The 14,423-nt window shown below is 42.8% G+C and overlaps 1 protein-coding gene across 2 annotated transcripts in view; it reads left to right on the top strand.

Moving 5' to 3' along the window:
• The first annotated feature begins 280 nt into the window (after positions 1 to 280).
• Positions 281 to 14,423, top strand: part of EHF (ETS homologous factor) — a 38,981-nt gene continuing 24,838 nt past the window's right edge. For both annotated transcript variants that reach the window (XM_029957345.1, XM_029957344.1), the window contains exon 1: positions 281 to 380. The gene's annotated coding sequence lies outside the window, so the exon portion shown is untranslated. The remainder of the gene's footprint in view (positions 381 to 14,423) is intronic.

Genomic DNA, 14,423 nt, shown 5'->3' with positions numbered 1-14,423 from the left:
AACAGGTTGTCTCTCTGTTCTTGAGACACAGTCATAACCTGGTTAGACCTGTTTTGTTTGAACACTAACGTGTGAGTTGGCCAAATGCAAATGAGCCAATGTTTGTAATCCTTTATTTTATTTTTTTAAAGAGCCTGGCAGCCAATCAGAAGAGGGGGAAGTGACTTAGGGAATTCCCGGTTGGTGGCTTATTGCTTAACATCCTACAAAATGATTTAAAATTATTGTCATATGCATTTATCTTCACTCTGATGAGGGCTCAGACGTGATAACACTCTGGTCCCCTATCCCTGTGGGAGCTGGCGTGAGTGCTGCATGTTGCCTCCCCTCCATTAGCCACAGCTATTGGATTTCCCACCCAGACTCTTTAGGTAAATGAGGTAAGTCTTTATTTTTAAACCTTCTTTTGAATCTGGAGTTCAAACACCTGGGTAGAAAGAGAAGCCTGCCTTGAAGCAGACAGATGAAAATACAACAGAGTCCCCAGGCAGCTGGCAGGAAGTGAAGCTCGCCTCACCTGCGCTCACCTCACTGGGTCCTATTAGAATTTTATTTTGGAAGGCAGCCGGGCTTCTTTGGATATTATCTGTGAATTCGCTGTGTTAACTCTGGACTTCAGTTACTGTGCATTTATAAGCCCCTTGGTTTCCCTCTGTGTGACAAAGCCATTTCCCTGGGCTGAGTTCTGAAACAAAAAGGTAGCTAGGGACAGGTGACCCTGATATATAGCTCAGTGAAAAACTGGTTGGGTAAAAAGCTGGGGGGTTCAGAGCACATATTCTCATGTTCGAGAGATGTCTTCTATTGGCAATTTTTTCTGACCCTTTGGTTGTATGGAAAGGTGGATTTGTTTTTAGTATGTTTTGTTCTTGGAAAGTGGCTGGAAACAGACAATGGTGTATGTATCCACACTGAAAAAAGTGGCCGGGCAGTTCAGGTAGACAAAGGCACTGGAGAAAAATGCACACATAAAAATGATTCTGTCTAGAAAAAAAAAATTGACAAAGAGTTTTGACGTATTGCAAGGGGACAGATTAACCCTTTGTGCCATAATGGGAGACCAGACAGGCAGCTGTGAGTCAGCAGCACCAAATGCCTTCCAAAACAGGGACTCTTTTAATATTGTTTGGACACCGTGGAGAAATGTTGGCCTCAATGTGGTTAGAACTGGGAACAACGGGGAATTAATCTTGTTGGTAAATAACAACATGATGTCGGGAAGTAACATTTTCACCATCGGTCTTTGAGTGGATTTAGTATATTCCCAATGTTGTGGAACATGTGTCTTTAAGATGAAGCATAAGACTCTGTGAGTCTAAGTTCGCAGGTGTCTCTGCTGGTTATCTGCACTGACCTTAGTAATAGGGATAAGGTGAGTGACTGGACTGAGAGCTTTCCGATGGAAGATCTAATTCAGGAATTGGTTCTGTGGGGAGGGGTGTGAGGATGTGTTCAGATAGAGCATTTCATTGAGTAAAAGGGTAGTGGGGGATCATGAGTGGTCATGTACTAATTCTACCGAGGTTGAGGGAAGTGCTGATTTCCAATCGGAAAGATGAAGTCATTAGGACACACTTCATTGATTAGAGACTGTACTGGCAAAAGGCTTTTAAAAGATTTCAAGAATAATTTTAATAACTGTGTTTGGAGTTTGTAAAAGGCTTCGCTTGTCCTCTCTTTCGAGATCTAGAATTCTGAGACTGTGAAATAATTCATCCATTCCATGTTCTTATAATGCAAAGTTGTGTAGGGTCACGTCTTTTCTATCCCACCTGCTAATGGCTGATGTGGACAGATTTTAAAAGCAATGGGAACATGAAATGAGGGTCTTTTGGAAGTCTGTGATCACATCTGAAAAAAATAACAAATATAATGGAGACAATCCTTCCGCATGTTTCTAAAGTATCTTACAGAGCATTTTAGGAGAAAGTACGTGGAGGGGAGTAACTCTGCTGTAAGATCTCTGGCGCTGCTGTTCAAGATGGCAGCATTAGCCAGGCCCTTTCCAGGGTGACCGTGGGCAGAGCGATGAATTTGATGTAGGCCTCATATGTATGGAAGATTTCAAATTCAATTATATTTATTCTTTTGAATTAAAAAGCATCTATTTGTTAAATTCAAACAATCCTTTTTTAATTATTTTTTTCCATTTTTTAATATATCATGAGCTCCCCCAAACGGAAATGTCTGGGACCTTTCTGAAACTTTCAAAAGCCCTACCCTCACACTTACAGTTCCATTTTTGTGCTCCATTGATTTACCCAGATCCCCTTTCGATATCTTTTTGACCCCTTGAGAGGCTGAGATAATGCATTCAATTAACTCATTGGAAACTGGAAGGAACTCCTATCAGGTTCGAGGTCCGAATATGAGTGCTCTGGGCCAAAGTTCACTTTCAAGAATGACAATTTGTCTCTCTGGAATCTTGTAATATTTTATTTCCTCCTCGTCCTTTCCCGGTCCCCTAAATTAGGGAATTTTAGCACTGGGCTGTGTACTTTAGACCCCCTCGCTCTTTGGAAAGCCCAGTGTAAGAACCTGGCCTGATGCGAAAGCATCAAGTACAGACAGATTTATACAAATCAGTAAAAAGCCACTCAGTCTGTTCCCCTTTCTCCAGACAGAGGCATCCTTACACCCTTTCTAACAGATGTGATTTTCAAAGGCCTCTGGGAGATGGGGTGGGGTGGATACCAAGAATGCCACGGCAAAACCTGCTAACACACTTGAAAAGCAGTTTTAAGGAACCAAATACAAACTTGGAACCTGATTTTCAGTGACATCTTTTTGCAGATGTTTCAGCCCATTTCTTTTGTTGATATCTCTTTCTGGTAAAATTGAAGCGACAGTCCTTTCTGTTGTGGGCAGGGCCCTGGTGGGGAGGCAACGACTCCACTGCAGGCTCTGTGTTTAGAAACCACGGGTTCTCACCCTGGCTTTGTTCCTGAGTAACCGATGGAGTGCGGTGGCTCTTGGTTTGGGTAAACTGAATCTGGGGTGGAGGATGTTCGTCTGAAGATGGAGGCAGGAAGGCAGCATATCTTGCCAGCGTTCTCTTAAATCTGTTCCTGAATAACTGAAGAGATGAGGGAGATAATAAATTGTATTTTATGTTTTCTTATCTAATTTTTAATAGTATGATTTTAAATTACATGATCTGTTTCAAAGTGTGGGCTCTTGCTAGAAATAGGTGACTATTATGTTTGTTGCGATTGAACAGGGTTTTAAAGGGCCAGACTCTTTCTTTGGTTATACAGGAAACAAAAGGTACAGTGGGGAGAATGGCTCCCACAGCAGCTAATATTAGGATTGGAGGTGTGTTTAAGCCAAAAGGGTATTGATATCAAGAAGCTAAGATGTGCTGGAGTAGAAATGTCCATGGATTCCTCAGAGTTATTTGACAAAAGGTTTATTGGACGTCAAGGGGGCGGGGGAGATATTTCTTTAAGAATCTTCCCTGAAGAATTTCACACTTACACTTTTGAATGATTGGGGCACAGTGTGTACAAGGCAGTATACAGGATTGGCAGTCAGGAGACCTGGTTTTCTAGTCCTGGCAAAGCTGTGTGCCCAGACCAGCATGCTCCCCCTCTCTGGGCTTCCATCCCCATCCAAACAAAGGAGTTTGAACCCCATTATCTTTTTAAAAAATTATTTTTAATGTTTATTCATTTTTGAGAGACAAAGAAAGACAGAATATGAGTGGGGGAGGAACAGAGAGAGGGAGATACAGAATCTGAAGTAGGCTCCAGGCTCTGAGCTGTCAGCACAGAGCCTGATGCAGCGCTTGAACTCACAAACCTCGAGATCATGACTGAGCCAAAATCGGAGGCTGAACGACTGAGTGGCTCAGGTACCCCTTAACCTGATTATCTTTAAGATACATTTCCACCCTCAGACTCTGATGACGGGGAGAAAGCACATAAGCTGAGTGGTCAGCTGATTTAGCTTGAGTCTGCAAGGACTGAAAAGAGGTGGGAGAGGCCCTCCTAAGGATGAGATAGGAAAGAAAGTCAGTAGGAGCCTTTGGCTGAGGAATATACCTGGTGGAGGTACTAAGATCGGATTCCTGGAACCTTTGTGAAAGGTGTTAGTGTCTGCTCCCATGGCACTGTCCCATCTTTATCAATTTGCCTCACATGTCCAAGGTTGGTGGGAGTGTAGAAGTGGATGAAAACCAACTGTTTTGTGGCTGCAGGGAGCAGCCTGTGGACACAAGCAGGGACTCTAATGATAACTTCTGTAAAACACCCCAGTGGCCTGCTGAAAAGTGAACATTCAGGCACCCATGGAGTCTACTCCATTTGTGTGGTGCTGATCAGCTTGCCTCACTGATTGGCCATGGATGACTGGGTAGATTGGATGGATATGGACTCACTTCTCCTAGAGGAAGCCCCAAGAGGTAATCAGAAGGGGAGTCTGGCTGGTCCGGCCACTAGGCAGCCAACCTGGAGACTTGGTGCTCTCAGAGGGCCTCAGCATGAATCTGGAGCATCAGGAGCTTACCACAAGGTCAAGTAGAGTGGCCCATTTAAAGAGGCTCCAGGGGTTTTAATTGGCCTTGTTTTAAAAGAGACACCCTGTAAAGTATCCCTTTGAAAATTGATTTCACTAGCACCTAACCACACTCTGTCTTCGGTTTGTTTTATGGGCTGGGCCCCTTGTTCTGGTTCATTGGATTCACATTACCTCTTCTCTTCCAATCTTTCTGCACACCCTTGTCCTTAGAGCCTCCTTCTCTGTCTTTCTCAGAAGCATCTACATCACTATTAAGAGTGTCTGCCTATTTATTGAAAATATGGCCAGCATAGGTGCATTTAAACATGTATTCTGAGGAAAACAAAGCCAAAAATAAGAAGGAAATGAAGTACCTTCTATAATATTTTGATTATTGCACTAATAGACTACCTCATTAACCCCATTACTTTAACGTAGCTACTTATTTTTACTTTTGTATGACCTTGTCTCGATATACGCTTTTTTTGAAGTTGATGTGATTGTGGTGACCTTAAAATTGCATCTTTTGTCACTTCCACTTCACTCTATGTCATGGACACAAAATAAACAGTCTTGGGGGCTGGGCCCTTATTGGCCCAACTGTGGATCTGAGAAAATTTCATCACCCTGCCAGCCCTTTCTCAGCTTGATACAAACTTCTAACAGTCTATTGGATCTTTCTTGGAATACGAAGGTCTTCCCCTTTTTGTATATGATAATGGAGGTTGGAGAATATGGCTGTCTTGTGGAGATTAATTTGGGATCCCTCTTATGAACCTTTAAAAAAAACCTCCCTTAGTAAGGTGAATGACATACTTTGGTGGATGTGGTAAGTGAGATCTGGAAGGTGAAGTCTATTTTTGGCACTGTCTTCCTGGTGCCTACTCACAAGACTTGTTTTGTCTTTGAAGGGAGCTCCAGATTTGGCCCCAAGTTCAACCTCTGTCTCAGTTGTGTCCACTTAGAAATTCAGACAGCACTTAGCTCATCTTGCACCCATCTTAACTCCACCAGCCAGAAGGCTGTGGGTTGTGAACACTGATGAGGAGTAAACTTTGGCTGCTTGTGTATCTGAATGGGCAGGAGGCTGTGAGTTTTTTGTTGCCTGGAAACAGCTGAAATGTGGTACAGAGAACACCAGGTGTAGAGTCAGTGTACCTGGGTTCAAATTTGACTCTGCCACTGAGTAGCTGAGTGATTCTGGGTGAGTTATGCAAGCTCTAGACTATAAGTGTCCTTTCTGGAAAATGAGGTTAACTATGTCTGCACACAGCTGTGGTCAGGGTTAAATTAGACGCCCCCCCCCCCCAAAATCTAAAATCACCCAGACAAGTGCTTGTAAGTAAATAATTAGTAATTTGTGGAATGGAAATTGAGGGTAAGTCCTCAATAGGGGTGTTCTCAGAGACTCTTGACTGGGTCAGAGGGGATGAATAATTCTGGGATGTTGTTTTCAAAGTGATCAACATTGGTTCTGCCCTTAGACCATGGAGAGAAATGCCCTACAGTTTTCACTGGGGAAGGCAGGCACAGGGACATGGGATGAACCATGTTAACTGGGGGCTTCCAGACGGAGCTTGTCCTGAGCTGGCCACACACCACCACCTATGGGAGTTCCAAGCAAGACCGGTGCGGGCATGCAGCATGTTTCTATTCATGTGTCTTGATGCCTGTCACCTAAGGGGCCTCCAGAAGCAGCTGATCCCCCTCAAGGCAGTTCACTTGACTAGCTGCAACCTCCTAGACCATCGCCCACCCCCAAAATTCTTGATAGTATCTCCAGATGTGTATTAACCATGAACCCTGGTGTTCTGGAGGCTTTGAAAAAAATTGCCAAGATACCATTGCCAGACCCAAGAGGGGCCTGCCTTTTGGCAATTCAAATGACACTTGTAGTCATATGAAAATGGTATCGAGAGGCTATCTGAGTTGAACAAGCAGTATCTGCTGTTAATAAAAGGGTAAGCCTCTAACCTGGGATCCAAGAGGCTCCTGGTGTACACGGAGAAAATACAGATAGTTGGTGAACTTATAGGTGGATAAAACTGATATTTTTAATTTTAACAATCTAACTCAAGTTTGACATTTTCTTTCAATATAAATGTAAGCAAAACTCTACAGAAGTGTTAGCTGTAACTGTGACTATCACCAAGAGAAATTACAGACATTTTTATATACATTACACTTGTTGGAGATGCTTCAAAATATCGATGTTCCTTGTGATTTTGATATGGAGGTTGTTTGACCTGCACTAGATATTCTTATTTAATGTGTTAATAAAGAAGCATATATGTTATTATTATATCACATTCATTTAAAAAAGCATGTCAATAATTGTGTTTCAATATAAGCTTCCTTTCTAATCTTGTTACTTTAGTTTGTCATTTAAAAGCATTATTTTGAGAAGGGGTCCATAATTCAATACCAGACTGCAAAATGGGTCTATGTATATAAATAAAGGGCTGGGAACCCTTCATTTAGCTCATTCTCTTGCTCAGGACCAATGAAATGACTTCTAAATGACCTCAGCTAATAGATGGTCTCTGAAAAAATAGGGGTATATATTATTCCCACTCCTTGTTTTTGCCTATGGGTAGCTTTGGATTTGTGGAGGGACCTCAGCATAATGAAGATAATGATTAATCATAATTAATAATAATAATAGTAATAGTAATAACAGCATTTGTTGGGTGCCTGCTGTAAGCTAGGTGTTATTAAGTCATGTTCAATGTCATATTTTACTTAATATTACCAAATACTTAGGAGGTCATTCCTAGGGCAAAGACAAAAGATTCCCCACCTCTCCCCATGTTGATAGAGTATTGATCGCAGTGAAGACAGGGGATGGGACTGATTCCCTGGACAGGGCCACTGTCCTGGGTATGCCACCTGTGCAGTAATGCAGGGCTCCACATTTAGAAAGGCTCTGTGTTTGATTTAATGCTCTGCTCTTACAGTCTTGAAATTCATACACTTTGAGCAAGGGGCTTCACATTTTCCTTTTGCCCCAAGCCTTGCAAATTACATAGCTTGGTCTGTCTCCAGATGTGATGGCAGCTCCTGACACCCAGCAGCTGGGAACCTGGTGTGGAGGTCCCCTTGCTGCTCTGGACTCATCTAGCTGACCTTTGGTGGAAAGCTGAGGCCTGTCAAAGAGGGATGCTGTAGTTTCTGAGTTGGTGAATTTTATGATTTTTTTTTTTTGAACATCAAAGATTTCTTTCCTCCGAAGCAGGAGAAATGTTACTCAGGAGGAATGTCTGAGTAGCAGGCTGGAAGGTACCTGGTTCCTTGGGAAACCTTTCTGGTAGGGAGTCGATTACCTTGCTGATGAGTTGTCTTCATTTTTTTTTTTTTTAATTTTCAAGAGGGCTTACTACAGAGGCAGGGAGCTGGGAGAAGCTGAGCAAAGTGTGTTCTGGAAGGGAAAATGAGCCCCTGTGTGCCAAGAGCCTGTCATTCTTGTAGGAAGGTGATAGGAATGAACCTGGCTTTGTTGCCTGCTATCATTTAATGACGAACTGTGGGAAAAGAAAACCCTACTTCTAAGCAGGAGATCCTCTAGTCTGTGAGGAAATTCATATTGTATTTGCTTCTCAAGTTCAAAGATGATCATAGAATAAGCTTTATGAGGTTCTGTCTGCACTTTACAGCTCTGTTTATACAAACCGTTTCGGGGTCATGGCCATGGTGGAAGAAGGGGGACCTCTCCTAGATTTATTTTTCAAAGTGATGGAATTCAGGCTCTAAATGACACATCCCCATCCTTTCTTCTGGCAGTGTGATGTCTGCAACACAGCAGGTCTGTCGTCAGGATCTATGGGTGATGCCTCAGACATCAGGAGCTCTTCCAAAGGAACTATAATTTCCCCTTAATTTTTCAACAGTTTTTTTCCCCTTGATATTATTACTGCTCTTTTATCATGGCTAATAAGTCTGAGGTGGCTTTCAGCAGCCAAGCCCAACCCCTGAGTCAATCTGGGGCTTTTAATGAGAGGCCAGACTAAAGTTCGACAGATGGATTTGAGTGGCCATGTGCTGCTGTGTCTGTAGCATCCGGGCTGATGGACACCAAAGGCAAGTTTCATAGTAGGTCACAAGGCTGATTGGTGTGCCTCCTATCCACAGTTAGGGGAAAAATTATGGGAGCTTTACTTAAGAAATCTTAATTTCCAAAATAAAAGTGTGAGGTTCTAAAAGACATCCTCTTCTGCTTCAGAAATATGAAGGATCCATTTTCAAAGTTACAGAGAATTCTGTTGCATTTCCTGTCATTTCCAGACCCCCACCCCCAGCCCTGTACATTTGTTATAAAACTTCTAGTCCATTTACTAGTGCTGCATCCTTAGGTAAGTTGCCTGACCTCTTGTGCCTCCTCATCTGTAAAATTGGGATACTATCAGTACCAAAGTCCTGGGTTATGGCAAGGATTAAATGAGATCATTTATGTAAAGCCTAGCTCACTCCTAGCACCTCAGGAATGGTCAATAAATAGAAACTATGATCGCTATCATGGTTTTGGTTGTTGTTTTGTAATTAGTCTGTGAGGCTATCGATCTTTCTTTGACTACAACATCTTGTTTTTTTCCTGGAAAGAAACTTGAATTTCGACATGGTCAAATTCATTGTTCCAGTGCATCCCAACCCCTCCCTGGCTCCAATCCCCGCCTCTTACCTCTCTCCACCCATCCCGCATTCCTGCACAGTTGGGTCTTATTTATTTTTCAGTCAACTGAGGGTGTTGTTAAATCTTTTATTTTTCTGGCTGCCCAGTTTGGTTCGGAGGCACTCCACTCCTACCCTGCTCATGACAAGAATGCTGGGCAATGCTCAGCCAGCCATGTCCCTCCCTCCCCTCAGAACACCCACTTCTTAACACTCCATGAGAAGTGGCATTTTTGAGCCCCAACCTGCTGCCATGACTCCCCCAGTAAGCTGGTGGTCTGGTGATGATGAAGACCCATGGCTGAGAGAAAGCCAGGGGAAGGTGGTAATCTACGAGGACATCACACATTGCCCATGTCCTGTGCTTTCTTCTCGGGGCTTAAAAAGAGATACTGAGAGGCTTTCTCCGATTGTGTATGTTGAAGGCTGGGTGATGATGCCATTGCTTAATTACTGTTGTTGTGATCTACATTTGCATGATTTGTTTAGCTCTTTGTGGCCTTTTTTTGGCTTGAGCTCATCATGTGATATTGACAGAGTGATGAGAAATGGGAACGCAATCATGCTTGAATTAATGCAGAAATCATACCCTGAACATCTTGGGTCCTTTCCACGTTGGACATTGGACCTCAAGTTACTTGGCAGGACATGAGTGAGTCTACACAGCCCACCTTTGAGGTAGGTTGGCTAGCCTGGTTTCCCTGATGGGGAAACTATGGTCCAGGGAACAGAGGTTTTCAAATTCTGCTTATCACCCAGGGCTGGACCAATGAAGTCTGTGAGAGAGGCTGGACTGAGATTCAACACGCTGAATCTCGGCTTTAGGAGGTAACCTGGAGACCACACCTACTCCCTGAGCCATGTTGACTTTTGGAAGTCAACAGTTGGGAAGAGCGTGGTCTGGGTTTTGATCATATTCTGGCAGCCCCTTTTCTGCCCCTCTTAATCTGACTCACAATCTTAACCTGGGCTGACTGGAGGCTGGCCATGTCATTCTGCAGATCTTGGACACCCCTCAGTGCCTTCACAGAGCCAGCCAATGGAAAAGTACAGTGTCTTCTGGCTTCTTGGCTCTGCCAGCTCTGGCTAGTCTATTCGATACCTCCTTTTCTTCTGAGAGAGTGGGAAGGTAGCATCCAAACTGAAAGCACAGGTTTTTCTTTGGTTTTTATAGGAAAAACAAATTGGCATGAATGCTCAGTCAAACCAGCTCAGGCTGTTTGGGCAGATGCCTTTCTTTGCTTTTTTCTGTTTATTTTCCAACAAATCAATGCTTAACTGCGTTGTTATTGGAGCAGAGCAACAGGTGCAAAAAAATAACTCTGCTGCCAACTCAAATGAAAAGGTAGGGCTTATACCCTCTGGGAGGTATTCAGAAGATAACAGAAGACCCTGCCAGCAACTGAATTAGCAGCTCTGTTTATGGTGGGTTTTATGTTAACAACCTGCTCCCACAGAAAAACACGCCATTGTCTCGGGGATGGACAATCAGCCAGCCAGACAACCAACTACCTTATTTTGTCTTGAGTGGAGATTGGTTTTGGCTGAAGCTGCTTTGTGAAAGTTGGGGGCATTCTCCTGTCTGCCAGCTTGATATCTTTGTAAGGGTTTCCTGTGAAGGCAAGGGCATGGGGTTGCCGGAAAGATTCCATCCTGCTTTTAAATGTAGTCATAGTTCTTTCCAAGATTGGTTGTTTCCAAATGCCAGCAGGCTGCCTGGCTCCCTCTGCTCTGGCTGGCTTCACTCTCTCCCAAACAGGAGGTGGGGAATGAGCTCAGATGACTTTGGAAAGAGCTACCATTGTATTGGAAGCAGTCTCTTTGCTGAATAGTCCATCAGGGGAGGGCAGCATCTGTGTTCTATTCATTGTTGTGTCCCCAGCACCTAGCAAAGTGTCCAGCATCTAGTAGACATTCAATAAATATATATTAACTGAAGGGAATGAGTAAATATTTATATTAGTAAGACAAGCATTTCTTGATGACCATGTCTTGCCACTGAAGGCTAAGACAGCAATTTTCTTGGGTATGAGGCCTAAAATCTAGGATGGCTAAGTAATCTTTTGAAAGCCTAAGATGGGGGGTAGGATTGGGTAAGGGGTGACTCAGTTAGCCATGAGATTCTTGTGATGGAAGTGATCATCCTATAAATCCTCAGCACAGGCCATGTTCTGAGGTAAGGTTTGTTTGTTCAGCCTTCAGAGATTCATACTTGTGAATAGCTAAGCATTGTTGAATTTAACAATTCGGCAGTACTGAGCATTAGGACCTACTTTCTTTCAAGTTGGCAAATAATGTGATGGAATCTCCACAGATGGTCTGGAGCTTGAGTTCTCTGGATTGAATGTGTTATCTTTGGCTGTTAGGATTTCCACTCCTAGATGTTTCCTTCAAGGATAATATCTCCTGGAGTTAGTTATCTTGTTGTGAAAATTTGAGGGGAGACAAGCAGGTGAGTCTATGATCAGAAGTTCTGAACCATGAGATTGCTTAAGGATTGGTGAAGGGAGGTTCTGAAAAATGAAGATTCTGATTCAGAGGTTTGGGGTGAGTCCCCAGGAAACTTAAAGTTTCAGCCTTCCTCAGGTGATGATGATACATGTGGTGTATAGACCAAACTTTGAGGAACACATGTAGGACCTCTTCAGCCTGGTTGGAAAATAAACAACCTAGGAGTGGCTGTGGATGCTCTAGTCTCCACACCTGTGCCTTTCCAAAGACCTATAGAGACCTGTGGTTGTAATAGGAAGTGAGGCCTGTTTTTCTTCTGCTATCCACTTTCCTCTCTATTTTATGATTATTTGGTTTTAGAATAGAGAAGGGGGATTAGCAGGGAGACAGATACTGATATTCAGCATGTTGGGGAAATGGTGAATTCTTTACTGCATTGCCAAACAGAGGTCCAGAATGAATGAAGCCTTGTTCCTACTTCAACTGCCGATGGAAGGGGATGGTGGGGCTCTTCCTGTTGTCACCGTAGGGAAGCAGGGTAACGTCCGTGCCAAGTCAGAGGATAAGAATAGAGTCTCTCAGGCTTTCTCTCATGTCAGAATAAACTTATGTCTCCTGACCCTGGTTCCACTACAAAGGTTTCTTTAAATTTCAATCCACCATGAGTGTAAGAGAGATTTCTTAAAGATCCGTGGTATCCATGGATCTGTAGGAGTCAGTGGTCTTTAGAGGGCCTGGGGCCCACAAAATACATGCAGAACAAGGTGTGAATGTGAATTTTTGGTAGGAGAGAGCCAGAGTTTCAAAAGGCTCTATGACCTTTTAAGATTCAAAGCTTGTCCTATTTTGACTTTGTCATATCTGAAAGGGATTGATAAAGGCCCTGGAGGTCATATAAGGCAATCTTGTCTTTTAATCAACTTTGGTGCCTGTCCTCTGTCAGTATCTGCATCTTGTCTGAGTCTGGCACCAAGAATGATAAGGATCAGCATAATATGTATATTTCCAAATGGCTTACAGTCAGGAAAGTGCATCTATAATGGATCAACACTTGGCTTCCCAACACTGCAACATCACTCATGAAAACGCTTGAAAGCCCAGGAATAATACCTCAGGTGTTGCCCCTGGGAACATGAAATGTCTATTTCAAAACACATTATGAGGGTATGAGATTACCTGTGATGTAATCCCAAGAGGATCAAATACATTCTCCAAGCTTGATTCACATTTTGATTCATTTGGAAAACATGAATTATTGCCTGTCTTACATTCAGTTAAATTTCACATGTACATGAATTTTCTTTTCTCCTCTTTGGGAGTAGTTCTTTTGAAAAGACAGTCATATTGAAACAGGAAATCAGGAAGATGTTGCAATATCCTTAGGGCAAATGCTGTGAATTCACCTGCTGGTAACTTTGAATAAGGATCGAGCATTGTCTGAATATCACGGTCATCACAAAAGTGATTCTTTAAAATGTCTAATCGCTCCTCTGGCGTGAGGAGTCAAAATGCCCGCAAGGCACCCAATATTGTGGCAGAGTCCGGGGATGATGTGGTTGAATGAATAAAGGAGTTGGGAAGAAGGCCGACCGTGACTTTGACTCTTCGGTCCCCTGGGGCTGGGGACAGGGAATGCAGGCCAAGCCCTGCTTAAGATCTACTCTGTGACCCTGATTGCTCCCAGTGTGTTTTCACCCTCCTAGCAGGCGCAGACCATCCTTTTTGTCCTGAAGTCTAATTCAGATGAAGAAAATAATTATGGGCCAGGTTATTTCCAAAATGTAAGATACAAATTATTTTACTGAGTCATGGAAAGAGTATTTATATTATATATGTATACATGTACGTATATGTGGCATATATATTCATATATATGTATGTGTGTGTGTGTGTGTGTGTGTGTGTGTACATAGATCTGTTTTAATGGCTAAAGGGCTATATGATCCAGTTTTCAAACTACTAACACATTCCTAACTGAGCATCTTGTACAAGTGGCAAAATGAAGGCAGCTTTCTATCCTTTCATTCTGAAGGATCTCTCCTATATATTGGCAAGAGAGATGACAAACCCCGAGGACTCTCTGGGGGTCCTGGCATGACTGGATGGACCAGAGAATTGTATAACCTTGGAGAAGTTTGATTAGGTTGTGAGGCCCCAGACGGCACAGGGAGAATGCCAGGACTTTGAGTGGAAAGGGGAGAGGGGCGAGAAGGGGTTGCAAATGACTCCGTCTTCTGGCAAAACACCAGCTTCTCAGCAGAAAGTGGCTAAGTTCCGGGATTTGTTGCTAGACAGTCTGGTTTCCATTCTCTTCTAGCTCCAATTCTTGCTAAACTGTGTGACCTTGAACAAGTTACCTGACCTCTCTAAGCCTCAGATAGGCCATCTGTTAAATGACATAATACCTTATAGAGTTATTGTGAGAACTGAGATAATGCATTTAAGACTATCAGCTTAGAGCTGGCACATTTTTTTGTGTGTGTGAGGTAATATGTCACTGTGGTTTTATTTATTTTTTTTGAATATAACACAATTTATTTTTTTAACATATGCAATTATTTCCCATCATTTACAATACAGTAGTTACAATCACACTCCAAACAGAAAAGCAAACTAAAAAATCAAAACCCCAACTTCTATTTCATGTAATTAGACTTATACAGAAATTAGAAGGTTAAGTAACAACTAGTTAATCACCTAATTTCACAGCTATCTGAAGTGGCGATCGTTATATAGCAGCTTATCTATGATACATTCAAGATAAATGATACAATTTGTTACTTGCCCATAAGCTACAACACAGCCTGCTT

This window comes from Suricata suricatta, chromosome 11 (assembly GCF_006229205.1).
Source record: "Suricata suricatta isolate VVHF042 chromosome 11, meerkat_22Aug2017_6uvM2_HiC, whole genome shotgun sequence".
NCBI classification, from domain to species: domain Eukaryota; kingdom Metazoa; phylum Chordata; class Mammalia; order Carnivora; family Herpestidae; genus Suricata; species Suricata suricatta.
This window is presented reverse-complemented; position numbering and strand designations above follow the sequence as displayed.